The following is an 11,197-nucleotide window of genomic DNA, read 5'->3' as shown; positions in this document are numbered from 1 at the left end:
CTAGCTTCTCATATTTATAGGCAAATTGCTTCATTCAGTGCCCTTGGCCACTCTCTGAGACTGTCCATTCCAGAGCAGGGGCCTGATCTGAATTATGAGAGACAGAGATGGGCTTACCCTGCCTCCAACATTAGAATTACTGTTACTTGATCACATTTTTCCTCTGATCGCTCCCGGTGATATAGTAGGGTGTCTTAGTACTTCTGGGATAGTTTCTTAGCAGAAACTAATTGTATGCATGATGCTTATTAGCTCCCATTACAAAGGGTCCTTCCTGAGATTTTGGAGAACCCTCTGTCCACTGACTGTGCCCAGTGATCAAAATGGGCAGTAGTAGAAGAAGGAAGTTTGGGAATGGGGGTGAATAATGAGTTTAATTGTGTTTAAAGTAAAGGTAGTACATCCCAATAGAGAATGCTTCTAGTCAGGTGGGTGGCCATGTGTGAGAGAAGCCCCATGGAGAGGGGAGGCCTGGAAATGTGGCTGTGGGACCTGAGGACATTTCTGTAGAAAAGCCATCTCCTGTTCTGGTGTTTGTAAAAAGGTCAGGTTTTTTGAGGAAAAGTTTAGTCCATCACTTAAATTTTAAAAATGAGTCATTTTGGTAAGTGGCCGTCATAAGAAAAAAAAATGAATTTGAAGCCAAGAGATCCAGATTCTAACCCCCCCCCTCTGCTACCTGCCTCAGGCTTCTCTGTGCCCCAGAGGGCTTGGTGGAGGGGACCCCAAGGTCTGTCCAGCTTTCAAATGACTTGGGAGAATTTGGGAATTGAATGAATTAAACATTGAGGTTTAAAGATGTGCAGGAAAAACTTTGTAAACTAAAGCCCTTATCTGTGTAAATGGGAACCAAGAGTGGTACTTTATACAAGTGAATATTGATCCCAAGTTTGATTACACAACAGACAGAGCATGACTATGAGAAGGACCATCATCCAGGGAAAGGTCATAGGAACATGGTCGCCCTTTTGTTCTTCCTAATTTTCTCTCTTTTAGCTACAGCAGAGAAAGGGAGAATGCAGATGGCCAGTCAGAACAACCAGGCAGTCAAAAGCAATCAGCCATTTGTTGTGATGGGCAAAAGCGATGTCCTAACTTTACATCATCAAACTGTGGCAAAGCCTGCAGCTTTTCCTTACCCAAATCAGCATGAATGAGAGGAAAAAATCAAAGGTTCTTACCTAATTAATTAGGTAAATTAAACAGTGCTTATTGGCAGTTGAAATTTAATGAACTAGGTACCAAAATTGTTTCCAGGTGTGTTGTATTCCAAATCACACCATTTTGTGTTATAGAAATGTGGCTTTTAAGCTATCTGTTTATTACGAGAAAGTTTATTTTTATATACAAGCATAATCTATAAATTGAGCTGAAAAAGGAGTTGGCATATGACTCCAGTCTCTTGCCAAGAACCCCAAATGGGGTCACAGAGACAGACATGACTGAGCAACAAATAATGGACCTACCCTTTTTCTTAGTCTATGCAAAGCCTTGCTGGTTAATATATGCCCTCACTAACCAAATGCCACATCACGCAGTGGCATGATGCCCAAGGGAATAAACAACAGGCCTCCTATATTCCAAAGTGACCCATGGGCAACAGAGAAACTGCCCCTGCAATTTCAGTGGTGATTCCTAGGAGTCCCATGTAGATGGTGCTTGAAGATTTTAAGTGCTTTCCTCACAACCACAAGAGGCAGCTTATGGGAGAGCTCTTGTGTTTATTTTAAAAATGAGAAAACTGAGTTTCGGGGAGCCCGAGTGATTTGCCCACCATATGTGGCAGAGACTAGAACCATGAGCCCTTGACTTCATATCCATCCAGCATTCTTGTAGTAAGGGAGTGAATAAGTATCTATTAATGTTTCCTATGTGCCAGGTACTGTGCTGGCTGTAGGGAGTAAAACCATCCCTAATCATGAAGAGGTTCTTATGTTTCTAATGGAGAAAAGTAAGAGTGTATATGTGTGCACACGTACATGTGTGCACATACTTACATGTGAAATGTAAAAAGAGAAATACAAATAAAAGCTACCATAAATTTGATAGGGAGGGAGGACACTAGCATTTGAAGGGGCCAGGGAAGACTCCATGTAGAAGGGGGTGCTTGGTTGTATTTTGAAGAAAGGGAGGAATACCATGAGGAGGGGATATATTCCATGCTTGAAGGATGGCCAGTATAGAAGCAAAGACATGGAGGAGGGAGGGAGGGTCATGGCTGAGGAATCCAGTGCAGCTGGGTGGCAGAATATGGTGACTGACAGGGGAACTACAAGGATAGATTAGAGCCAGGCTGTGAAGAGTTTAAACCTAGCTAAAGGACTTTCAATTTGATCCAAGAGGCAAAAGGGATTTGCCAGATTTATTGAGTTGCATAGTGACATACTCAGATCTGCATTTAAGGGCAGTCTATTTGGCTGCTATTTGGTGGAGAAGGAGATAGTAAGGTAGGGAGTGCAGTCAGGAGGCCACTGCAGAACTATAAGAGAGAGGCAATGAAAGCCTGAAGGAAGGTGGGAGATGGTGAAGAGAGAAAAGGAGTCAGATTCAGGAGCAACTGGTTGCCTGTTGCGGGGCAGGAATCCAAGATAATGCCAAGGTTACAAACCTGGGAGGCCAGAAGAATGATTCTGTTTTCAACAGCAATTCAGAAGTTTGGAAGAAAAAGGGCAAGCTCGAGGCCAACGTGATGAGTTCTCGCTTGTACATGTTTAGTTGAGAGGTCTCTGGAGGTCCAGTTTGAAATGTTCAGTTTGCAACTAGACTAAAGCTCACGAGACAGATTGCGGCCAGATCTATAGATCTTTGCGTCTTCTGCGTAGACGTGATAACTTCAACCCATGAGAATAGGAAGGTCACTGAAGCCCAAGATGGTCTTGGGAAACATCCATTTTATAGGCATGATATGGCAGATGAGACAGCAAAGGAGACTGAGGAATAACCAGAGAGTTAAAGGGCCAGGAATGTTGAGGGTCATTCAATCCTAATGAAAAGAGAATATCAGAAAGATAGGACCACAGCACGACGAAAGGCAGGATAGGCTTGGGTAGGCATTGAGAGGGATGAAGTGGACATGAATGGTAAGTATGGGTTATGAGGTTAGGGAAGGAAAATTATCCGGGAGCCATTAGAAAGCTACACCCATGATTTGAATAGTGAAAAATGTTGGTACTGTATATTTCAGAGAAGTTGCTGAGTGATAATAATAATAGCAAAGGGAAGGTCTGGAGGTAGCCATCTGTACACTTCCTTCTGTGGAACCAGTGTGGCAGGGGAGAGTATGAGTAAAGATGCAGCCACTGTTGGAAAGGTTGGCCAAAGATGCAATATGAAATGAAGGAATCCAGGCCTCGGTAAAGGCAGATAGGTAAAAACAGTGTGAGAATGATCCAGAATGAATGGGATTTTATTCATTTGGAACAGGAATGCCAGAGGACACAGTAGCTGGGAGTGGGTAGAGTTAGAGTGGTACATAGGCAGAGTATTATTGAAAAGGATGAAAAAAAAGAGAATTGGATGTTGTTGGCAAGTGTAATTTGACCTTCTGAATGTACCACATTGCCTCTGTATTTTACTTTAGAATTTACTAAGGATTTTATATAGTCTCCTATGAGTCTTGAAATAAACCTGTGGATTAATGTGAAGATATTATCCTGATTTTATAAATAAGGAAATTGATATCCTTTGTACAGACTGGAATATAATCTAAAGGGAATTTTTCAAAGCATATTTAAGTTGGTTTCATTATAAACTGTGATAATCACCTCTTAAGAGATTTTAGAACAAAAAATAATTTTGAGAACCTTGCTGTTTCCTTCCTAGGTACCACATGTGATATACTTCTTCATGAAGAGTAATGCCTGTTTGTAGTGTAGGCCTAGGGATTAGGTTTCTTTAGGGATATTTAATAAAAATAATAGATTGATTAGAAAATCAGCTTAGGCCATAATACCTAGAAAAATAAAACTTTTCAAGAATGATATAGAAATTTATCAACTTCCTAATTATTGTTGGAAAATAGTCAGATGAATAAAGTTTCAGAAAAAACAGGAAGACTTCTCATAAAAGGGTTTATTATTATTCAAACTGTTCTGTTAATAGTGGTGGTAGTTGTGCTTACTAACATACTGGTATAACCTTATTTTCTCCAGATAAACATTGCCTGACCAACTGAATTCAGAATATTTCATTCTGACTGTTGATTGCCATTGCCTTCCTGCATGATTCATTCACCATCTATATTTTTCTCACCCATTTGCCCCAAATGGAAGAGAATATCCTTGCCTTATTGTTTGGGGCCAGTTTGTGAGATGAACAATTATATTCTATTCTTAAATTAACATTTTGATTCCTATTAAACAGAAACATTTTATTACCCTAGCGTGTATATGAAAGGACATTTATAGTAACATAGCTACTAATAAAAATAATATCTAATATTCTATACTGTTTTAAGATTTACAAGGATTTTACATGGGTTATCAGATTTGATCCACCACCCTCAACTGTCTGGAGTATCTATAAACTCAGAATATAATAAAAAAAAAATATGCACATTTATAAGCATACCCAGAAAGAATCCAAGGAGAACCTAACAGGCAAAGATGGAAAAAAAAAATCCTATAATTTGATTGACCAATCTGCAAACCAGAGGAAAAGAAATTTTTGTTGAATTTCTCTATTTATGAACACAGCCCAGTGTCAAAGCTATGGTATGTTAGACAAGTAGAAGAAAAAGGAAACAAGAAAGAATGGCAGAAAGGGAAAGTAATAATGGTCAGCAGGAAAGCAGAGCCAAGGTCAGTGGAAAACAGAAATGGTGATGGTGTTAGTGAGAGAAAAATATAACTAGAACAGCCTAGCAGTTTGGGGGCACTCAGCATAACCATTCTCTGTCTGGGGCCTGATCTATATACATTTTACTCTGTCGATAACATTTATATCCACAGCATAATATAGTGACTAAAGTTTATTTTATATTCCTTTGTGGATTTTTTGCTGAAAAAAAGGAAAGCTATTTTAAAATGATAGCCATGGAAATTTCATTGGATTTCTGATGGTTAAATTGATAAAGGATATGAACAAGTTTTCAAAAGAAGAAATTCAAGCTATCAACAACTGTATTAAAAAATGTTCTAGACCCCCAATAAGAGATAAGATTTAAGATCTAGCACTCAGAGGGACCTTTGACACTGTCTAGTCCAACCACTTCATTTTATACTTGAGGATGTTGAGGCCTAGGGAAGAAAAGTCACTTGCCCAGTTACAGGGTAGTATTAAAGATAGGATTTGAACCCAGATCATCTAACTCCAGACTGTGCTCTCTCACCTTTCACCTCCTACCTATTGAATTGACAAAGAAGTTAAAAGGCAATGAGTATATTGAAAAAGCATATAGCATTGGAACAGCTCTGAACTAGACCAACCATTCTGGAAATTTGTTCATAATTATGCCAGAAAAATGGCCCAACTCTTCCTGTCCTTTGTCCTCTGATCCCATTACTTGCTATGTGTTCCCCAAGGAGGTCAGACAGAAAGAAGGGCCACAGAGACAGACATATTAATAAACAACACTTCTGTTGTGGCAGAAAGCTGGAGGAATAGAATGGCCATTTATTGGGAAATGATGAAACAAAGAGTACAAAAATGCAATGAAATACTGGCCCAAGGCAAGATCAATCTTTATGAGAAATCAATTCACATAGAGAGAAACAAGACAAGAATTGTAGGAAGTGATGCAAAGCAAAGAGCCAAATACTGTGTTAGAAACAAAAACTCAAAGATGCCTATCTGGGATTGGCTGCAGGGGAGACCAGCCACTGGGTGGGGAAGGGCATGGGGCCGGGAGAGGGAGACAAGCAGGGAATAACATCCCGTAGAGGCAGGAAATAGCAGGTTCATCAGGCTGCAGCCACTGGTGGGCATAGCTGCTTTGTCCTTTGGGTTTACTGACCAGCTTGTCTTTTGTTACAAGGTACAGTCCTCCAGTGGGGGAGTATATTGAAAGATGACCGACAAACCCAAGGTATACTCTGTAATTGTAAGGCCTGAGCTTGACCAGAGGAGAATGAAGAAATGTACCATCTTCCTTTCCTATACTATAGTGTTGGGGGAATATAGGTGTGAAGTATCACATACACTGGTTAGTTTTGTCAAACTGCTTTTTATCCTTTTGTTACAAATGAATATGTATGTTACAAACAAAAGGCATCAATAAAAAAAGATTAAACGTTTAAAAATAAATTGATTGGTCCCTAAAATTAAGTGCTTCTCTCTTTTCCTTGCTTCAGTAAATCCAGGTTATCATTTCTATCCAGCCAATGAGATCTTCATCAGAACCAATAACATGAAGGATGTTTCATTTCAAAAGCCAATTTCTTAGAAGACTTTTTAAATTAAGAAATTAACTTTAAAATATTGCAAAATTCAGCCTTAATTTTTAAAAATATAAATAACTTGATAAACTAGAACTAAAACACTTATTTGGCACTAATGATTTTCTTATTTAAATAATTTAAATAAGATCACTTAAAGTGTGATTCTTAACTGGGGGCAGGGGGTGGGTAAGAGAAATCAGAAAATTTGACTAGAAAAAATAACATTTTTAATTTCACTAATCTCTAACAGAAATTTACCATCTCTTTCGTTGGGATTTTTTTTTCTCACCAGACTGACATATAAAAATTTAGAAAACTAACTTAAAGAATGGCCTTCCAGTTAATTGGAAACTCAGCTCCCTCAAGCCCCAACCATTCCAGAGACTGAGACATTTCTGTGAACAGAATAAACAGAAAGTGTGTGCCTGTAACAAGAAGAATTTCTGAGAACATGCAGAAAATAGGAGTAGGACCAGAGGTAACATGCTCTGGTATAGTCTAGATAAGTCTAGAGCTAGAGAGAGATCCTAGGACTCAATCCATATGTGATTAGACCCTGCCATTCCATTTAGCTATCATTTTCCCACCCCCTGAAATTGCCTTCCTTCCTCTTCTTTACCTATAGAAATATTAACCATGGCCTAGTCAAATATGGCTAACATCTTACCTGTTTTATGAAGCCTTCCTTCACTACTCTAGCACGGTCAGATTACACCCATTGTCAGAATAATCCCAACAACTGGACAACAAAGATCACCATTTGAGTGGGTATCATAGCCTTGTATCATATCATGTCCTTGGGTTGTTTCACTTGTGCAGGTCTTTCCTCTCTTTAAAACAAAACAAAACAAAACAAAACAAAACAAAACAAAAACCTCCTGAACAGCTTTTATACTGTCCAGAATCTAGCCCCATCTAAGATGAGCTCTCAATAAATACTTAGTTTACACTCAGAATTTTGAAAAATCATTAGGGGGCATGTTGTTGAAACTATAACACACAATGATTCTTCATCAGTGAGGTCAATTCCAGGGCCATTTCAGGGCAAGGTTCCTGGCCCTGGCAGGTATATGTGTGGTGTTTCAGGATTCAGTGACATTCAAGGATGTGGCTGTGGACTTCACCCAAGAGGAGTGGGAGCAACTGAATTCTGCTCAGAGGGATCTGTACAGGGATGTGATGCTGGAGAACTATAGGACTCTGGTCTCTCTGGGTAAGGACAATTTTCCCCCGTGAACAGTTTGTTGGGCTTTGTTCAGTTATTATCTGTAGGACCTCTGAAGTGTTCAGCTTCAGGGTCAGGGAGCTGATTGCTAATCCCTTTTACTAATCTTTTCATTTTTAAGAAATAAATATCAGAAAAGTATGAACTAAAACCTTTATTTGGCACTGATAACTTCCTTTAAAAAACTGGTTAAAATAAAACTTTAATCACTTAAAGTGTGGGTTCTTAACCTTGAGGATAAGCATTTCTTCTTTCTTTTCTTTACTAAACAAAATGCACTAAACAGAATTAGAGATGAGAGGCTTCCTTGTACAGTCCTTGAGACTGGTCCTTTCCAATTCTCATCGCCCACAGTACTCAGGGCAATCACTCCTTTTGTATTCTCATCATCTTATCTGAGGACAGATGAGCTAATTGTCTTTCTGAGCCTTTCTAGATCCAATTCATCACTTAGTAAACTCTCTTATTATGTACTAGGAACCAGGGATATAAGATGAATGCCTCAACCTAGTCTCTTACAAAGGTAGTAGTATTATATACCCTTCCAGAGATCTTTCCTCCCTTCCTTGTGACTTTACCATCCTACCTTCATTTCTTAAGATCAAAATGCTGGGACAGTGCTCCAAGATGGTTATTTATACCTGGCACAATCAAGTCCCATTTATTTCCCCACAAACAGGACTTGCAGTTTCCAATCCTGATATAATCTTCCAGCTGGAACAAGGGAAGGAGTTGTGGATGCTGGAGAGAAAAGTCCTAAGAAGCACACGTCCAGGTGAGTAAGAACCAGGTCAACAAGAGTCACTAAGACTGTCTAGAAAAGTATTGGCATCTTGGGAATGTCGGAAGGCGAGCTTTCTTTTGTGCTTGCCCCAGAAAGGAAGGCCAGTTCTTGAAACCACCTTCCTGTGACTTCCAGCTTTTGCCTCAATATATTACTCTCCTGACATTGAACCTCATACTTTATCCAATCTCAAGAAGAGAAAACCCTCCTGCCAAAAGTTAACTGTTCTCTGAGTCACAACCCTTCTTATCTCTTATAGCTTCATTCTTATTCTTCCTTGCAGCAGCCATCTTCAGTCTCTTACCTTTCTTTAAAATAAATGGCAGCCAAAAATAACCCTTTGCATGACATGACATGGCGCTTCCCCATAGAAACACACTGTCATATTTCCCTCATTCCATGCACTAACAAATTTCTCAAATATTTGGAGTCTCTCATTGTTTTTCCTAATTGCTTATCACATGACTTATTCCTTCTAACCCCCTTGGTCTGACCTAAGCTTTCACCACACCACCAGAACTGTCCTGAAAATTACCCAAACAGAGCATGATCTGAGCAGCAGTGGACTAAGCCGATTAGGTGTCCTTGATAAGTTGGGCTTCAAAAAGTAAGCCCTTGGGATCAGCTGGAAATGGACCAGACCAAAGCTCCCCTGATACCAGGCCTTTGAGTGGCTCCTGGGAGACCCAGAAACTCAGTCTCTAAAAAAAAACAAAAGACCCTGCTACATCACTCCTCATTAATGCCAGTAGCCTTTTCCCAGGCCTCATCTTCTTCAGTCTCCTTGTCAGGTTTTACAATTTGACACCCACTGACACCCTAGCTACCTTTGATTTATCTGGTCTGATGCTCTACTGATTCTCCTCATGCCCCCCTTTTTTGTTCTTGACTTCTCCCACCTACTGAATGGGATACCTGACCTAATACCTCTCTAGCCTCTTTCCTATAGACAGGTGAAGGTACACTGGAGAGAGCACCAAGCCTTAAGCCAAGAAGACCTGAATTCAAATCTGACCTTAGACACTTCCAAGTTCTGTGACCCTGGGCAAGTCATTCACCTCTGCTTACCTCCATGTCCTCATCTGTAAAATGGGAATAGATAATAATAGCATCTACCACCCAAGGTTATAGTGAGGGTCAAATGAGCTCTTCCCAGTGCCTGGCACATAGCAGATGCTTAATAAATGCTTTCTTCTTCCCTGCCTCCCTTCCTCACCAAATGCATTGTCTCCAAGATCTTATCTACGGGCTCTGTGTGTTGGCTACATCACTAACTGTAACCATTTGTCTGTGTCATATTTCTACACATCTAAATAATTGTCATCTTGGATGGCCTAACCTTTACCACAGGCTCATCAAACTCATTGTCATCCATTTCTTCATTTAGCCATTTCTGGTTGAGGTGCCATCCCTCTTCCAACTTTCCAGTGAAGTCCAGAGGCTTTGTATCCAGGCCTTGATGTGTCGAACCAGAGTACTTTCTCCCTGGTGGTTCTCTAGCCTGGATCTGCTTACTGGTCTGGCCTGTCCAGCTGCCCTGCCAGGGCCCCATCACTGAGGTACCCATCTGTCTCCCAGGGTTCACCCACCACCTCCCTTCCCTACTTCCTCTTGGGAATAGATATTCCACCCCATCCAGCAGGACTCTACCAAAAGAGACTATCCTCTGTGCCCATGCCTTGAGTTGGGGAGCACTCAATCCCTAGCTGTGGCCCTGAAGGAATCAGCCTCATCCTTGCAAATCTTATGGTGCCAGGGGAATGGGAGCTCTTTCAGTTCTTTCCCAATTTCCTTGAGCTCCTGTTGGTTCTGCCTTTGTAATGTCTCCCACATTTGGTCTTATTTCCTCACACCACCCCCATTCAGACCTTGACCATCACTGCGATAGCCCATTTCATCCTGAATATCAGTGCTGGATAAGTCTCCCCAAAGCCACACTTAGTGCACTGAACATACTGTGACTTCATTCCCCCTTACCCCTCCCCCATATCATGTCTTGAGCCATTTAGCATTCAGTGCCTTCCATGAACTCCCCCTGCACATCCTACCTTATTTGCTACAAATCTGCTCATTATCGCCCTCCTTTAATCAGTCCTGTATTGTTCAGTCTCATTCCCAGCACCCTGCCCTACTAGCATGAGGCACATCCTCCCCGTCTTCTCCCCTTATCTGCTTAGACATGCCTTGAAGCTAAAATTAAGTTCTGCTGAAAATCAGGCTTTTCTTGATTTACTTGCAGTCAGTGATCTCTCCCTGTAACTCTGTTGTCCTACTAGTAGGTTGTTCTGTGTGGTGTGTCTTTGATGAAGTATAGTTTTTTGTAATTTTATGTGTGTTACTCATGTGTTCTCCCTGCCCCTAATTGTAACATCTTAGAGGGAAGGGGCTATCTTGCATTTATTTTTTTATCTTGAGTGCCAGGCACACAGGTGCTCAATGAATATTTGATTGATTAAATTTTAAAGAGGCAAATTTGGGGGGAAGGCTTTCCCCTCTTTCATTAGGTTAGAGGCCATCTTTTCTCTGACTTGTTTCATCCTGACCATTTATTCAATTTGCATGGAATTTTCTACTAACCACTAGGACGTCCTGATGATTCGGATCAAGTATAAAACAGTTACATCAAGTATAAAACATCAAGTATAAAACAGTTCACATTTCATGGGAGAGAAATGTTCTGAGGCATATAAGACAGTGAAGTAAATTCAAGGCAGTGTATGGATAATGATGCCAAATGTAGTGGGCCAGAAGGTCAGTTCTGTAGGCCCACCAGAGAGATCTATGCAGACTGGATTAGCCAAGATGGACTTG

This window comes from Gracilinanus agilis, chromosome 2 (genome assembly GCF_016433145.1).
Source record: "Gracilinanus agilis isolate LMUSP501 chromosome 2, AgileGrace, whole genome shotgun sequence".
NCBI classification, from domain to species: domain Eukaryota; kingdom Metazoa; phylum Chordata; class Mammalia; order Didelphimorphia; family Didelphidae; genus Gracilinanus; species Gracilinanus agilis.
The sequence above is the reverse complement of the archived record's forward strand: the minus strand, read 5'-3'. Positions refer to the sequence as shown.